Raw genomic sequence first — 18,933 nt, 5'->3', positions numbered from 1 at the left:
CACGTACGCTTCTACTTTGACCATGCAGAAGCTGACTACGCTTTCTTGATCAGGTCCAAAAATGGGTCACGTATGGGGAGCTATAAAGCGCTTATGATGATTAGAAGTGATTTATACGATGGAAAATCTTCTGATTGTTCCCTCTTCTTGCAGAAAAAGGAAAGATTGGACTCCCACTGTGCTGGTGACGCCTTGAGACTGAGAACTAGAACTGTCTCATTGACCATAGCAGTTAAGCTAGCGACGGATAAAACTAGTGTTAACAATCTTCAAACTTTTAACAGTAATATGTTGCAATTTTACCTTTCTCAATATACAGCCTGACCTGGGGTGTTGGGACCCAAACTAACAGCATCATAAGCAAATAGGAGAATGTTGGTCTCGGTCATGAGATAAGTGGTTGGGCCGTGGCTTGCAGCTGTAATACGGAGAAGGAAATATGGCTGCTATAAGATCATCTAAATTAGACCATACCGTTGTCACTTTCCCCAAGGTGAAGAATAATTTGGCCTAGCATCACTCCACATGGAAACATTTATGCATTAAGAGCATTTAGTATTTTAAACGCACATGCTTGTCCACTAGGTATTTGACACCTAATCTTATAGTATCATAATGTAGAGACAAAAAGCCTGATTCCAGCAATGTGTCACTTACTGGACTGCTTGCTGTAGTTTTGATATAATCCCTGCAGGAGATAATCTCTAGAGGACTAGTAAACCTGCTGCTATGTAGTCCTCCATATTCATGAGCTCTGTATAACTCCACCCCCAACACTGATTGGCTGCTTTCTGTGTAGACTGTGCATAGGCAGAAAGCTGCCAATCAGTGATGTGGGTGTGGTTATACAAAGCTCAGCATTAGAGAACTGCTAGATCTGCAACAGATACAAGTTTTATCAAAACTTCCACAAGCAGCCCAGTAAATGACACATCACTGGAAGGAGGAGGGTAAATGCTCCTACATCATGCTGCTCTCAGAAAGGGGAGCATAAACCTGGTGACAAATTCCATTTAGGAAGTGTTAGGCTATGTGCACACGTAGGAAAAGAGGTGCAGAATTTTCTGCACAAAATCCGCATCTCCTGGCAGAATCCGCAGCAAATCCGCATCGTGTGCACATAGCCTTAGTATTTACTACTTAGCAGGGGGTACAGAAGAAATCAAGTAAAAACTATTTTGGCTTATAAAGAGACCACATACAGCGTCATCATACAGTAGTTTCCATAGTTAATCATGGTGTGGCTTTTTCTGGCTCTGTTATTCCTCTGACAGCTGTTTTTTTCTGTTCACACAGCCAACGATGCCAATAACAAAATACAGCATGTATTCCTGAGACCGCGGAAGGTCTGGCCAGAAGTGCGAGAGTCACCAATTGTCACATATTTTATATGGCTCTATTTTAAATAGTCGACAAAACAGAAATGAACTACAACTGGAAGTGAGAAGTCAGAAGAAGCAGACTAAACACCAGTCGTGGAAACATTACAAGATCTGTTGGCCACTGATGCCATACTTTACAAATCAAGCAATGAACAGTCGTAAGAATGGAGAATTAGGCTTCACTCACACACCCATTTTCTCTTTCACTTGTTGTCCTTTTTTTTTTTTTCAATGGACCCACAGAGTTTAAAGGAACCATTCACACATCCATGAAAAAACTGACCCATTAAATTCAGAGCATGTCCGATTCTTATCTGTTTTTGGAGATGAGAGTCGGCCATTAAAGAGGTTGTCCACTACGTTATCCCTAGGGTAGGTCATCAATGTTGGATCGGCCGGGGTCCGACACCCAGCACCCCTGCTGATCAGCTGATCGCTCATATGTTCTCTGTGAGGAAGCCATCGGCAGACATATTGGCCATTGGTTCATCACTGGGAGAACAATATGATCGGCAGGGTGAAATCGGATTTGTCACTCAGTTGGCCAGCACCGTCATACATATTAGACTGTTGGCCAGACATGGAGATATCAGACAGTTTGGTCGACATTAGACTAATGCGTATGGGGGGCATTATTGATATGTAGATGGAAAAATAAAGAAAGTTATGGTTCCTAGAAGGAAACACAAAAATATCTGCATCCTTAAGGGAGTAACCTTTTAGGCCTCTAGTGCATATTTATACATAATACAGTATTTTGCTCCCCATTCACTATACATATTTATTTAGTGACTCAGGAAACAAAGGCTGACTGTATGGATGCCAGCTAATGTGAAGGCAACACCATCTACATGATGGATTTCCAACACTTAGCCCAGATTCACACACTGCAGAGGTTTCCTGCAGTGACTTTAAATATTCCTAAACCAAATTACTCCATTAACGAGAATGTTCCACATTTATTTTCTTATATAATTGAAACCGGATACTGAAACATTTTCTGTTCTTATAAACGGCTTTAGTTTTCCGGTGATAGCATTTTTTTTATTTACTCAATTTGCCTTAGCTTCTGCGGAGAGTATTTAGAGATATGCTTTACACCTCATTCAAATATCAGTGTTTGTCCACATTCGCAATAAGATGGTCTATATGCCATGAGAGTTTGGACAATGTCAGTGTGTCATCAGCACACTTGTATGCACCCATTAGTCAAGTTCTGCCCGGGAGAATGCATATGGCACACCCGACCACCGCTCCTGGCATAAACACAGGCGAATCTACACAATGCACATTGTGTGTGCTGGGAGGATTCACAAGTCTGCAGTCACATAGAGTGACTGCAGACTTGTCATTCTAGACCGGAAAACCACTTTAGTATTCTAAGCAGTCACTGACCACTCCTGCCAGCGATTTTGCTGTTTCTGGTGACGTCACATTGACAGAGTAGCTGTTTTTCTTCCCCTCTGCTCTGTTGAAGGGGCAGGAAGCCAGATGTCAATCAGCATGTCGACAGTTATGACCCATCAACAGAGCTGCCCACAAGAGGATGAGCTTGTTCTGTTGACATGAAGTAGAAGAATCGCCAACAGGAACGTTCTTTGACCCTTCTGAGCCAGCACAACAAGCAGGTACAAGTGCTTCTCACTAAATTAGAATATCATCAAAAAGTTAATTTATTTCAGTTCTTCAATAAAAAAAAGTGAAACTCATATTATGTAAAGTCATTACAAACAGAGTGATCTATTTCAACTGTTTATTTCTGTTAATGTTGATGATTATGGCTTACAGCCAATAAAAACCCACAAGTCATTATCTCAGTAAATTATAACAAAAAAGACCTGCAAAGGCTTCCTAAGCTTTTAAAAAGGTCCCTTAGTCTGTTTCAGTTGGCTCCACAATCATGGGGAAGACTGCTGACTTGACAGATGTCCAGAAGGCAGTTATTGACACACTCCACAAGGAGAGTAAGCCACAAGAAGTCATTGCTAAAGAAGCTGGCTGTTCACAGAGTGCTATATCTGTTGTGAATTCTGTGGCTGAATTCACTCCTGTGGTCACAAGTGGTACTGCAGCTTCTGAGCTTCCTCCCTCAGGTGTTCTGGTGAGCTCGTTAACTGCTTCATTACTTAACTCCGCCTGATGCTGCTATCCTTGCTCCTTGTCAATGTTTCAGTGTTGGATCTGAGCTTCTCCTGATTGTTCCTGTGACCTGCTGCTCTGTATAGCTAAGTGCTTTTTGTTTTTTTTGTTGCTTTTTTTCTGTCCAGCTTTACTGTCCTCGCTCTGTCCTAGAATATCGGGCCCCACTTTGCTGAATCTATTTCATCCCTACGTTTTGTCTTTTCATCTTACTCACAGTCATTATATGTGGGGGGCTGCCTTTTCCTTTGGGGAATTTCTCTGGGGCAAGTCAGGCCTATTTTTCTATCTTCAGGCTAGCTAGTTTCTTAGGCTGTGCCGAGTTGCCTAGGTAGTTGTTAGGCGCAATCCACAGCCGCTTTTAGTTGTGTTTAGGATAGGATCAGGTGTGCAGTCTACAGAGTTTCCACGTCTCAGAGCTCGTTCTTGTATTTTTGGGTATTTGTCAGATCACTGTGTGCGCTCTGATCGCTAAGCACACTGTGTTTCTGGATTGCCTTCATAACACCTGTCATTAGCAAACATAACATATATCCAAGCATATTAATGAAAAGTTGAGTGGAAAGAAAAAGTGTGGAAGAAAAAGGTGCACAAGCAACCGGGATAACCGCAGCCTTGAAAGGATTGCTAAGAAAAGGCCATTCTCCAGCAGGACTTGGCACCTGTCCACACTGCCAAAAGTACCAATACCTGGTTTGAAAACAACAGTATCACTGTGCTTGATTGGCCAGCAAACTCGCTAGACCTTAAATCTATGGGGTATTGTCAAGAGGAAGATGAGAGACACCAGACCCAAAAATGCAGACGAGCTGGAGGCTGCTATCAAAGCAACCTGGGCTTCCATGAACTATAGGCTGCTATACACAAGGTGATACTAAATAAATGCAGGTTATCTCATGTTATATGTATGTTATTTTACAAAATAAAGTATTTAAAAAATTGTTTTTGTTTTCTGTTTGTTTTTTGAAATCATGTATGCAAAACATTACTGTTGCAGAGGGAATATGCTGTCATACTTTTGCTATTCTGTGCACAGAATAGGCATATGATACAATCATAATTGAAGGGAACATTGAAGGGGTTACACCCAACCCCGACATCAAACTGTTCAGCAATCCCAGTAGTTGTGGCAGGATCAGGGCTGTGTATCAGGGCGGTGTATCAGGGCGGTGTATCAGGGCCCTGTTCCTGCCGCTGATCTTGCAAATGCAGTCAACACCGATAAGATCTGTCATGATCCCAATGGCAGGGGATCACAAAAGGACAAGCACAAAAAACAAAACAAGCTCTAGGGTGATGGAAACTGAGCTGACCGCGATCCTGAACCTCAACACACAACTAGCTGTAGCCGGGGAACGTGCCTGTGATGATTCTAGACGTCTCGCGCCAGCAGAAGAACTAACTTTCCCTATTAGAAGAAACACAGACCTCTCTTGCCTCCAGAGAAACACCCCACAGAAATAGCAGCCCCCCACATGTAATGACGGTGAAATGAGAGGAAAGCACATACGTAGTTATGAAAACAGATTCAGCAAAATGAGGCCCGCTAAAGCTAGATAGCAGAGGATACAAAAGTGAACTGCGCGGTCAGCGAAAAACCCTACAAAAAACCATCCTGAAATTACTTGAACTCATGTTCCAACTCATGGAACATGAGGAGTAATATCAGCCCACTAGAGCAACCAGCAAAAAGGAATCACATATCTGCAAGCTGGACTAAGACAAAAATTAAGCAAAACGTGGAACAGGAAAATCAAAAACTTAGCTTGTCCTGAAGAATACAGAAGCGGGAAGCAGAGGTAACAAGACACACTGATTACATTGATAGCCGGCGAGGAAATGACAAGAAAGCCAGGTTAAATAGGAAACTCCCATATCCTGATAGAACAGGTGTACACCAGAGACCGCAGAGAACACAAGTCACCCAGTACCATCTGTAACCACCATAGGGAGCCCAAAAACAGAATCCACAACAGTACCCCCCCCTTGAGGAGGGGTCACCGAACCCTCACGAGAACCACCAGGGCGACCAGGATGAGCCCTATGAAATGCACGGACCAAATCAGCAGCATGAACATCAGAGGCAACCACGCAAGAATTATCCTCCTGACCATAACCCTTCCACTTGACCAAATATTGGAGTTTCCGTCTGGAAACACGAGAATCCAAGATCTTCTCCACAACATACTCCAATTCTCCCTCCACCAGCACCGGAGCAGGAGGCTCAAGCGAAGGAACAACAGGTACCTCATACTTCCGCAACAACGACCGATGGAACACATTATGAATAGCAAACGATGCCGGGAGATCCAAACGAAACGACACAGGGTTAAGAATTTCCAAGATCCTATAGGGACCGATGAACCGAGGCTTGAACTTAGGAGAAGAGACCTTCATAGGAACAAAACGAGAAGACAACCACACCAAGTCCCCAACACGAAGTCGAGGACCCACGCGGCGACGGCGATTAGCAAACTGCTGAGCCCTCTCCTGGGACAACTTCAAATTGTCCACCACATGACTCCAAATCTGATGCAACCTATCCACCACCATGTCCACTCCAGGACAATCAGAAGGCTCCACCTGACCAGAGGAAAAACGAGGATGAAACCCCGAATTACAAAAGAAAGGAGAAACCAAGGTAGCAGAACTAGCCCGATTATTAAGGGCAAATTCGGCAAGCGGCAAAAAGGTAACCCAGTCATCTTGATCAGCAGAAACAAAACACCTTAAATAAGTTTCCAAGGTCTGATTAGTTCGTTCCGTCTGGCCATTCGTCTGAGGATGGAATGCAGACGAAAAGGACAAATCAATGCCCATCTTAGCACAGAACGTCCGCAAAAAATCTAGACACAAACTGGGATCCCCTGTCAGAAACGATGTTCTCCGGAATCCCATGCAAACGAACCACGTTCTGAAAAAACAGAGGGACCAACTCAGAGGAGGAAGGCAACTTAGGCAAGGGTACCAGATGAACCATCTTAGAAAAGCGGTCACACACAACCCAGATGACGGACATTTTTTGAGAGACAGGGAGATCCGAAATAAAGTCCATGGAAATGTGCGTCCAAGGCCTCTTCGGGATAGGCAAAGGTAACAACAATCCACTGGCCCGAGAACAGCAAGGCTTAGCCCGAGCGCAAACTCCACAAGACTGCACGAAAGAACGCACATCCCTCGACAAGGAAGGCCACCAAAAAGACCTGGCCACCAAGTCTCTAGTACCAAATATTCCAGGATGACCTGCCAACACAGAAGAATGGACCTCGGAGATGACTCTACTGGTCCAATTATCCGGAACAAACAGTCTTTCAGGCGGACAACGATCAGGTTTATCCGCCTGAAACTCCTGCAAAGCACGTCGCAAGTCTGGGGAGACAGCCGACAAAATCACCCCATCCCTAAGGATACCAGTGGGCTCAGAATTTCCAGGGGAGTCAGGCACAAAACTCCTAGAAAGAGCATCCGCCTTCACATTCTTTGAACCTGGCAGGTATGAAACCACAAAATTGAAACGGGAGAAAAACAGTGACCAACGAGCCTGTCTAGGATTCAGACGCTTGGCAGACTCAAGGTACATCAGATTTTTGTGATCAGTCAAGACCACCACACGATGTCTAGCACCCTCAAGCCAATGACGCCACTCCTCAAATGCCCACTTCATGGCCAAAAGCTCCCGATTACCAACATCATAATTCCGTTCGGCGGGCGAAAATTTTCTAGAAAAGAACGCACATGGCTTCATCACTGAGCCATCGGAGCTTCTCTGTGACAAAACCGCCCCTGCTCCGATCTCGGAAGCATCAACCTCAACCTGAAAAGGAAGCGACGTATCTGGCTGACGCAACACAGGAGCAGAAGAAAACTGGCGCTTAAGTTCCTGAAAGGCCTCCACAGCAGCAGGAGACCAATCAGTAACATCACCACCCTTTTTAGTCAAATCCGTCAAAGGCTTAACAATCCACTGGCCCGAGAACAGCAAGGCTTAGCCCGAGCGCAAACTTCACAAGACTGCACAAAAGAACGCACATCCCTAGACAAGGAAGGCCACCAAAAAGACCTGGCCACCAAGTCTCTAGTACCAAATATTCCAGGATGACCTGCCAACACAGAAGAATGGACCTCGGAGATGACTCTACTGGTCCAATTATCCGGAACAAACAGTCTTTCAGGCGGACAACGATCAGGTTTATCCGCCTGAAACTCCTGCAAAGCACGTCGCAAGTCTGGGGAGACAGCCGACAAAATCACCCCATCCCTAAGGATACCAGTGGGCTCAGAATTTCCAGGGGAATCAGGCACAAAACTCCTAGAAAGAGCATCCGCCTTCACATTCTTTGAACCTGGCAGGTATGAAACCACAAAATCGAAACGGGAGAAAAACAGTGACCAACGAGTCTATCTAGGATTCAAACGCTTGGCAGACTCAAGGTAAATCAGATTTTTGTGATCAGTCAAGACCACCACACGATGTCTAGCACCCTCAAGCCAATGACGCCACTCCTCAAATGCCCACTTCATGGCCAAAAGCTCCCGATTACCAACATCATAATTCCGCTCAGTGGGCGAAAACTTTCTAGAAAAGAACGCACATGGCTTCATCACTGAGCAATCGGAGCTTCTCTGTGACAAAACCGCCCCCACTCCAATCTCGGAAGCATCAACCTCAACCTGAAAAGGAAGCGAAACATCTGGCTGACGCAACACAGGAGCAGAAGAAAACCGGCGCTTAAGTTCCTGAAAGGCCTCCACAGCCGCAGGAGACCAATCAGCAACATCAGCACCCTTCTTAGTCAAATCCGTCAAAGGCTTAACAACACTAGAAAAATTAGTTATGAAACGACGATAAAAATTTGCAAAGCCCAAGAACTTCTGTAGACTCTTAAGAGATGTAGGCTGCGTCCAGTCACAAATAGCCTGAACCTTGACGGGATCCATCTCAATAGTAGAAGGGGAAAAAATATACCCCAAGAAAGAAATCTTCTGGACTCCAAAGAGACACTTTGAACCTTTTACAAACAAAGAATTGGCCCGCAGGACCTGAAACACCTTCCTGACCTGCTGAACATGGGACTCCCAGTCATCCGAAAAAACCAAAACATCATCCAAATACACAATCATAAATTTATCCAGATATTCACGGAAAATATCGTGCATAAAGGACTGGAAGACAGAAGGAGCATTAGAAAGTCCAAAAGGCATCACCAAATACTCAAAATGGCCCTCAGGCGTATTAAATGCGGTTTTCCACTCATCACCTTGCTTTATTCGTATAAGATTATATGCACCGCACCCCGAAGATCAATCTTAGTGAACCATTTAGCCCCCTTAATGCGAGCGAACAAATCAGTCAACAATGGCAAAGGATACTGATATTTAACTGTAATCTTATTCAAAAGACGGTAATCTATACAAGGCCTCAAGGAACCATCTTTTTTGGCCACAAAAAAAAAACCTGCTCCCAAAAGGGACGAAGATGGACGGATATGTCCCTTTTCCAAGGACTCCTTAACATAATCCCGCATAGCAGTATGCTCTGGCACTGACAGATTGAACAAACGACCTTTAGGAAATTTACTGCCAGGAATCAAATCTATAGCACAATCGCAATCCCTGTGAGGAGGAAGCGAATTGAGCTTAGGCTCCTCAAAAACATCCCGATAATCAGACAAAAATACCGGAACCTCAGAAGGAGTAGATGAAGCGATAGAAATCGGAGGTGCATCATCATGAACCCCCTGACATCCCCAGCTTAACACAGACATCGTTTTCCAGTCCAAGACTGGGTTATGAGTTTGTAACCATGGCAGACCAAGCACTAAGACATCATGTAAATTATACAGTACCAGGAAGCGAATCACCTCCTGATGAACGGGAGTCATACACATGGTCACTTGTGTCCAGTACTGAGGTTTATTCATAGCCAAAGGTGTAGAGTCAATTCCTTTCAAAGGAATAGGGACTTCCAGAGGCTCCAGACTAAACCCACAGCGGTTGGCAAATGACCAATCCATAAGACTCAGGGCAGCGCCTGAATCCACATAGGCATCGACGGAAATGGCTGATAATGAACAAATCAGAGTCACAGCAGAATGAACTTAGACTGTAAAGTACCAATGGCAACAGACTTATCAACCTTTTTTGTGCGTTTAGAGCATGCTGATATAACATGAGCTGAATCACCACAATAAAAACACAACCCATTTTTCCGCCTATAGTTTTGCCGTTCACTTCTGGACTGAATTCTATCACATTGCATTGTCTCAGGTGCCTGTTCAGAAGACACCGCCAAATGGTGCACAGGTTTGCGCTCCCGTAAACGCCGATCAATCTGAATAGCCATAGTCATAGACTCATTCAGACCTGTAGGCGCAGGGAACCCCACCATGACATCTTTAATGGCCTCAGAAAGGCCATCTCTGAATCTTGCAGCCAGGGCGCACTCATTCCACTGAGTAAGCACCGACCATTTCCGGAATTTCTGACAATATATTTCTGCTTCATCTTGCCCCTGAGAGAGAGCCAATAAAGCTTTTTCAGCCTGAATCTCTAGGTTAGGTTCCTCATAGAGCAAACCCAATGCCAGAAAAAACGCATCCACATTGAGCAACGCAGGATCCCCTAGTGCCAATGCAAATGCCCAATTCTGAGGGTCACCCCGCAGGAAAGATATAACAATCTTGACTTGCTGAGCAGGGTCTCCAGAAGAGCGAGATTTCAAAGAAAGAAACAACTTGCAATTGTTCCTAAAATTCAGAAAACTAGATCTATCTCCAGAAAAAAACTCTGGGATAGGAATTCTAGGTTCAGACATAGGAGCATGTACAACAAAATCTTGTATATTTTGAACCTTAGCAGCAACATTATTCAGGCTGGAAGCCAAACTCTGGACGTCCATGATAAACAGCTGAGGTCAGAGCCATTCAAGGATTAAGAGGAGGTAAGACGCAGCCAGGCTGCAATTAAGGCTATGCAGCAAACTCTGAGGGGGGGAAAAAAAAAAAAAAAAAAAAAACTTCCTCAGACTACTTCTCCTCCTATTTCAGCCAATACGATTACCACTTTTTGGCCGGCTATACTGTCATGATCCCAATGGCAGGGGATCACAAAAGGACAAGCACAAAAAACAAAACAAGCTCTAGTGTGATGGAAACTGAGCTGACCGCGATCCTGAACCTCAACACACAACTAGCTGTAGCCGGGGAACGTGCCTACGATGATTCTAGACGTCTTGCGCCAGCCGAAGAACTAACTTTCCCTATTAGAAGAAACACAGACCTCTCTTGCCTCCAGAGAAACACCCCACAGAAATAGCAGCCCCCCACATGTAATGACGGTGAAATGAGAGGAAAGCACATACGTAGTTATGAAAACAGATTCAGCAAAATGAGGCCCGCTAAAGCTAGATAGCAGAGGATACAAAAGTGAACTGCGCGGTCAACGAAAAACCCTACAAAAAACCATCCTGAAATTACTTGAACTCATGTTCCAACTCATGGAACATGAGTAATATCAGCCCACTAGAGCAACCAGCAAAAAGGAATCACATATCTGCAAGCTGGACTAAGACAAAAATTAAGCAAAACGTGGAACAGGAAAATCAAAAACTTAGCTTGTCCTGAAGAATACAGAAGCGGGAAGCAGAGGTAACAAGACACACTGATTACATTGATAGCCGGCGAGGAAATGACAAGAAAGCCAGGTTAAATAGGAAACTCCCATATCCTGATAGAACAGGTGTACACCAGAGACCGCAGAGAACACAAGTCACCCAGTACCATCTGTACCCACCAGAGGGAGCCCAAAAACAGAATCCACAACAAAGATCACCATGATCACAATGTATACATCATGGTATACTGACAGGAGTATAAATTTTAGTCATTGGTTGGGATCATGCTAATCACTTTACATTGCGGATTTATACAGTCTGATTTTTGGGTATTCTAATACAATAGAAGAAATTCATAGCAAAATCACAAAGGGCAGAGATAGCAGCGTGCTGTGAAATATAGAAGTTTTTTTTTCTACTGCCACAAATTATTTTTGTAAGACATGGGTCCCACGATTTTATATATTATCGTTGAGAGAATCATTTCGATGTTAAAGGGAACCTGTCATGTCATTTGTAGCATCTAAAGTGTCCACAGTGCGTTGTTAGTGATGCAATGTGCATCACTAGCACTTATATTCCATTAAAATCGCCATTGTAATCCTTATAAGGCCTGCGTCACACTCAGCGTATGCAAATACGGTCCGTATATTACGGCCGTAATACGCTGAAAAGTCCCGAAAATAGTGGTCCGTAGCTCCTCCGTAGGTAGGGTGTGTCACCGTTTTTTGCACATGGCATCCTCCGTATGTAATCCGTATGGCAGTCGTACTGCGTGTTTTTATCGCAGGCTTGCCAAACCGACATACGCCTATACAAGGGATCCATGTGTTAAAAAAAAAAATAAAAACATATATAATATCTATCTATCTATCTCTCTATATATATATACAGTGGGGCAAAAAAGTATTTAGTCAGTCAGCAATAGTGCAAGTTCCACCACTTAAAAAGATGAGAGGTGTCTGTAATTTACATCATAGGTAGACCTCAACTATGGGAGACAAACTGAGAAAAAAAAATCCAGAAAATCACATTGTCTGTTTTTTAACATTTTATTTGCATATTATGGTGGAAAATAAGTATTTGGTCAGAAACAAAATTTCATCTCAATACTTTGTAATATATCCTTTGTTGGCAATGACAGAGGTCAAACGTTTTCTGTAAGTCTTCACAAGGTTGCCACACACTGTTGTTGGTATGTTGGCCCATTTCTCCATGCAGATCTCCTCTAGAGCAGTGATGTTTTTGGCTTTTCGCTTGGCAACATGGACTTTCAACTCCCTCCAAAGGTTTTCTATAGGGTTGAGATCTGGAGACTGGCTAGGCCACTCCAGGACCTTGAAATGCTTCTTACGAAGCCACTCCTTCGTTGCCCTGGTGGTGTGCTTTGGATCATTGTCATGTTGAAAGACCCAGCCATGTTTCATCTTCAATGCCTTTGCTGATGGAAGGAGGTTTGCACTCAAAATCTCACGATACATGGCCCCATTCATTCTTTCATGTACCCGGATCAGTCGTCCTGGCCCCTTTGCAGAGAAACAGCCCCAAAGCATGATGTTTCCACCACCATGCTTTACAGTAGGTATGGTGTTTGATGGATGCAACTCAGTATTCTTTTTCCTCCAAACACGACAAGTTGTGTTTCTACCAAACAGTTCCAGTTTGGTTTCATCAGACCATAGGACATTCTCCCAAAACTCCTCTGGATCATCCAAATGCTCTCTAGCAAACTTCAGACGGGCCCGGACATGTACTGGCTTAAGCAGTGGGACACGTCTGGCACTGCAGGATCTGAGACCATGGTGGCGTAGTGTGTTACTTATGGTAGGCCTTGTTACATTGGTCCCAGCTCTTTGCAGTTCATTCACTAGGTCCCCCCGCGTGGTTCTGGGATTTTTGCTCGCCGTTCTTGTGATCATTCTGACCCCACGGGGTGGGATTTTGCGTGGAGCCCCAGATCGAGTGAGATTATCAGTGGTCTTGTATGTCTTCCATTTTCTAATTATTGCTCCCACTGTTGATTTCTTCACTCCAAGCTGGTTGGCTATTGCAGATTCAGTCTTCCCAGCCTGGTGCAGGGCTACAATTTTGTTTCTGGTGTCCTTTGACAGCTCTTTGGTCTTCACCATAGTGTAGTTTGGAGTCAGACTGTTTGAGGGTGTGCACAGGTGTCTTTTTATACTGATAAGTTTAAACAGGTGCCATTACTACAGGTAATGAGTGGAGGAAAGAGGAGACTCTTAAAGAAGAAGTTACAGGTCTGTGAGAGCCAGAAATCTTGATTGTTTGTTTCTGACCAAATACTTATTTTCCACCATAATATGCAAATAAATTGTTAAAAAAACAGACAATGTGATTTTCTGGATTTTTTTTCTCAGTTTGTCTCCCATAGTTGAGGTCTACCTATGATGTAAATTACAGACGCCTCTCATCTTTTTAAGTGGTGGAACTTGCACTATTGCTGACTGACTAAATACTTTTTTGCCCCACTGTATATATATATATATATATATATATATATATGTCAGTAGACACATATATATATATATATTATTCCTTCCTACAGCGCGAGATGGCAAAAAGCCGGTAATTCAATTACCGGCTTTTGCTTTCTCCTTCCTAAACCCGACATGATATGAGACATGGTTTACATACAGTGAACCATCTCATATCACCATTTTTTTTGCATAATCCACACTACTAATGTTAGTAGTGTGTATCTGCAAAATTTGGCCGTTCTAGCTCTTAAAATAAAGGGTTAAATGGAGGAAAAAATTGGCGTGGGCTCCCGCACAATTTTCTCCGCCAGAGTAGTAAAGCCAGTGACTGAGGGCAGATATTAATAGCCTGGAGAGGGTCCACGGTTATTGCCCCCCCCCACCCCCGGCTAAAAACATCTGCCCCCAGCCACCCCGGAAAAGGCACATCTGGAAGATGCGCCTATTCTGGCACTTGGCCACTCTCTTCCCATTCCCGTGTAGCGGTGGGATATGGGGTAATGAAGGGTTAATGCCACCTTGCTATTGTAAGGTGACATTAAGCCTAATTAATAATGGAGAGGCATCAATTATGACACCTATCCATTATTAATCCAATTGAATGAAAGGGTTAAAAAAAAACACACATTATTAAAAATTATTTTAATGAAATAAAAACAAAGGTTGTTGTAATATTTTATTTAACGCCCAATCCAATCACTAAAGACCCTCGTTCTGTAAAAGAAAAAACATAATAAACCAACAATATACTTACCTTCCGCAGATCTGTAAAGTCCAACGATGTAGATCCATCTGAAGGGGTTAAAACATTTTGCAGCAAGGAGTTCCGCTAATGCAGGCTGCTCCTTGCTGCAAAACCCCGGGGAATGAAGCTAAATATAGGTCAATGATCTATATTTAGCTTCATTTGCGGTGAGGCGCCCTCTGCTGGCTGTTCATAGATCGTGGGAACTTACCTAGAAAGCTCCCATGTATCACCCATGCAATTTGAATTATGTTCCCAGGGTTACATCGACGTCAGTGTAAATCCCGCGCTTGTATTTTATTGGTGTTTATTGTTTTGCAGCGCTTGCGCAGTGTGTACTGCGGGAGCTACACTTGTGCAATACGTGAATGTTGACCCGCACTTGCGAATTGTCCATCGGCCACCCGCGCATGCACCGAGTGGCTCTCAGCACGTGCGCAGTCAGTGAAGATGAAACTAAAACCAGCTTCAGTGCGCACGCGTGGAGAGCCGCTCGTCACGGCGCATGCTCGGATCCCCTATAGACAATGCGCAAGCGCGGGTCAACAGTTACATATTGCGTAAGCGCAACTCTCTGGTTAATAAAATATCGGGGGATTCCATGCTTTTTTTTCAGATATTTATTTCTTAGTAAAATACATGTACAGTAAGCTACACAAGCACTATACTAATTATATATGTGACTTGACATCTTTATATCTATCTATTCTATGTGTATATATCTATTCTATCTATTCTGTCAGGCTGTGATTTTACTGTAGAGTCTGATGAAACGTCGGTTTTCAAGATGAGTGTGTAAAAATCAAACTGCACATGCATCGTCCGTGTGCTGGGCAATTTTTTTCTCGTGCCCATTAACTTGCATTGGTGAGTCTCGTCCAATATACGTGGTCAATTGCAGCAGCGTGTGATTTTTTTCCTCAGTCCAATTTCAGCTGAGGAAAAACTCGCAGATGAGCATTAAATAACATTGGTATGAGTGCAATGAAAATTTTTCTCACATTCGCACTCACATTTACATTTGCTGATTTTATACAAAAGGGGGAATGAGGCCTAAATCTTTACATAACGGTTTTTGGTAAAAAAAACAAAAAAACAAAGAAAACAAAACTGAAAAACATTTTTAGAAGAAATTTTACTTTATCAGCTCACATCTTTTACAGATCTTTGCATTTCTCTTGGTTTAAAATTTTCCAACATGAGTGCATGCCCTTATCATCGCCCACCTTGACTATTGCAACTTCCTGCTCTGTGGCCTCCCCTCTCTTGCACCCCTCCAATCTATTCTAAACTCTGCTGCCCGACTAATCCACCTGTCCCCCCGCTATTCCCCGGCCTCTCCTCTCTGTTAATCCCTGCACTGGCTCCCCATTACCCAGAGACTCCAGTACAAAAGCCTAACCATGACATACAAAGCCATCCACAACCTCTCCTCCATACATCTGTGACCTCGTGTCCCGGTACTTTCCTGCACGCAACCTCCGATCCTCACAAGATCTCCTTCTCTACTCCCCTCTTATCTCCTCTTCCCACAATCGCATACAAGATTTCTCTTGCGCATCCCCCATACTCTGGAACTCTCTACCACAACATATCAGACTCTCACCTACTGTGGAAACCTTCAAAAAGAGCCTGAAGACCCACCTCTTCTGACAAGCCTACAACCTGCCATAACCACCGATCGGCCAAACCGCTGCACGGCCAGCTCTACCCTCACCTACTGTATTCTCACCCATCCCTTGTAGATTGTGAGCCCTCGCGGGCAGGGTCCTCTCTCCTCCTGTACCAGTGGTGACTTGTATTGATTAAGATTATTGTACTCGTTTTTTATTTTGTATACCCCTCCTCACATGTACAGCGCCATGGAATAAATGGTGCTATAACAATAAATAATAATAATAAATAATAATAATAATATATATATATATATAATTTTGATACAGGAGATCTTTATGTTATATGCTTCTATCCAGTGGTTGTGATGTGAATTGCAATCTCTAGTATGTCAAGGGCACTAGATTCTGTGAGGAGACAATAATCCGGAGAAGTATGGTAGTCTAATACCACGTCACGTGTGGTGTCAGGAAAGAGTTTTTCCCCTAACATGGGGCAATTAGTATTCGCCTCATGGATTTTTTGCTTTCATCTGGTAAACTCTGAAATTACGTTGTGATGATGTATTAAATTTGTATTACGATAAATTGGAAACCTTAATAAAATTCTTGGAAAGGTAAGTATGGACTTCGGTGTACATAATGCAGGGCTATTGGGTGGACAAATCCGTCAGCTCTGCCACCGAGGGTGCAGATACAAGCCACACTGCCTAAACAATTACGAGCATAGGTGTATAATGTAAATTCATGGCACGCTGACAAAAATAAACCTTATTTATTACTGGCAAAACTGATCATTATTTATAGCTCATTATTTATGCACAGCCAACATCTTGTGCATCACATTAATCCCCATCTCTAGAGAGATGCATATTTTCCTGTTTTATGTCGGCACACACAGAATCACACAAAATTTCATTAGAAGGCGACTGATTATTCAGTATGAGTTTATAAGATATGGAAAGAAACCAAACTACCTCCAAGGACACAAGGACAGAGTCACAACCAGTACAAGCATAGTGGAGTTAACGGGAATCTGTCAGCAGGTTTTCCTACATAATCTGACAGCAGAATGATGTAGGGATAGAGACCATGATGCCAGCAATGTATCACTTTGTATACTGTGTGCAGCAGTTTTGATAGTAACAGCTTTCTCTGCTGCAGATCTAGCAGAGCTCACCCTACATCTTTCTGGGTACATTTTATAGTGACAGAGCTGCTAATCAGTGCTGGGGTCAGACTAGAAGGCACCAGGGCAGTTGTCCTGTAGTGATAATGTCCTGCTTATAAAACACTGATTGTATTGAAACAGCAAAACACAGCCCAGTAAGTGGCATATCACTGGAATCAGTGATCAGTACAAGAAAACACTAGAGAAGATAAAGTGTGAACATGGCACTACTGAAAGGTAAATAATATTTTAGATGCCACCGTTTCCTACATGGAAAATGTCATTAGGAACCCCAGAGTAGCTACGAGGACAGGGAGTAAGTTTGTTTACAAAGAAAGAAGCAATTATGACCGGATTTAATAAGTCTGCCTAATGACTTCATGATCTCAGAAGTAGCACTAATATCCCCCTCGTAGAAACAGTTCCTGTAGATTGGGTGTGCATGGTTCATATACGCAGTGCTTCACAATTCACTTTAATTATCACTGCTCATCCAAGTAAAAACTGATTCACATGCTGAAATCAAGAAAGAGATTCTCGTCTATTAAAAAGGTGATCTATGAACTTCGCTGACATAAGTCGCCCTGCCTTCGCATTACTTCTGTATGATCTGACCCACAATAATAATACAGCGTTGCTACGGAGCTAAATAAAGAGTAATTAATAAGTAACGGGGCATGGAAAAGCTACTACTGTTCAGAATACTAGGAAATGTAATCTTTTATTTCGCACATATGCTAAAACATATATTGTGCCATCTGGTTCGCTGGGTATTAATCCTAAATATTAGCGCTTTGATGCCGCAGCGGTGGGGAAGAAATATCTGCTACTTTGGAAGCATTCTCTTACGTCTATAAAATGGAGATATTCTATTTAGTTGACCATCTTCTCCCATAAAAACTGGTCCATCGATCATAACTTTCAATATAGATATACAGTTAAATCCTTCAGCGTAGGCCCTGCTGAGAACATTGAGGAATATGGCCAATAATTATGGCCGATAATAGTGTCCTGAGCCTTGTTGGGTTCACGAGTGACTGCTTGGGAATCAATGAATTAAGGAATATGATTAAAAAGGCCCCTAATTGAGACTTTCTTCAGGACTTCTATTTGAGACATAGTACAACCCCTGGCAAAAATTATGGAATCACCGGCCTTGGAGGATGTTCATATCAGTTGTTTAATTTTGTAGAAAAAAAGCAGATCACAGACATGGCACAAAACTAAAGTCATTTCAAATGGCAACTTTCTGGCTTTAAGAAACACTAAAAGAAATCAAGAACAAAAAATGTGGTAGTCAGTAATGGTTACTTTTTTAAACCGAGCATAGGGGAAAAATTATGGAATCGCTCCATTCTGAGGAAAAAAATATGGAATCACTCCATTCTGAGGAAAAAACTATGGAATCATGAAAAACAAACAAACAAAAAAACACTCCAAAACATCACTAGTATTTTGTTGCACCACCTCTGGCTTTTATAACAGCTTGCAGTCTCTGAGGCATGGACTTAATGAGTGTCACTGTTATGTTTGCTAATGACAGGTGTTATGAAGGCAATCCAGAAACACAGTGTGCTTAGCGATCAGAGCGCACACAGTGATCTGACAAATACCCAAAAATACAAGAACGAGCTCTGAGACGTGGAAACTCTGTAGACTGTACACCTGATCCTATCCTAAACACAACTAAAAGCGGCTGTGGATTGCGCCTAACAACTACCTAGGCAACTCGGCACAGCCTAAGAAACTAGCTAGCCTGAAGATAGAAAAATA

General features: G+C 43.1%; 1 protein-coding gene across 6 annotated transcripts in view; it reads right to left on the bottom strand.

The window, feature by feature from the left end:
- NLGN3 (neuroligin 3) overlaps positions 1–18,933 on the bottom strand; it is a 190,036-nt gene that overhangs the window by 67,579 nt on the left and 103,524 nt on the right. For 3 of the 6 annotated variants that reach the window (XM_069747291.1, XM_069747289.1, XM_069747287.1), the window contains exon 2: positions 4,161–4,211. The exons of the other annotated variants lie outside the window; for them this stretch is intronic. The gene's annotated coding sequence lies outside the window, so the exon portion shown is untranslated. The remainder of the gene's footprint in view (positions 1–4,160; positions 4,212–18,933) is intronic. 6 annotated transcript variants of the gene reach the window in all.

The sequence above is a fragment of the Ranitomeya imitator genome, chromosome 2 (assembly GCF_032444005.1).
Source record: "Ranitomeya imitator isolate aRanImi1 chromosome 2, aRanImi1.pri, whole genome shotgun sequence".
Classification (NCBI taxonomy): Eukaryota; Metazoa; Chordata; class Amphibia; order Anura; family Dendrobatidae; genus Ranitomeya; species Ranitomeya imitator.
The sequence above is the reverse complement of the archived record's forward strand: the minus strand, read 5'-3'. Positions and strand labels throughout refer to the sequence as shown.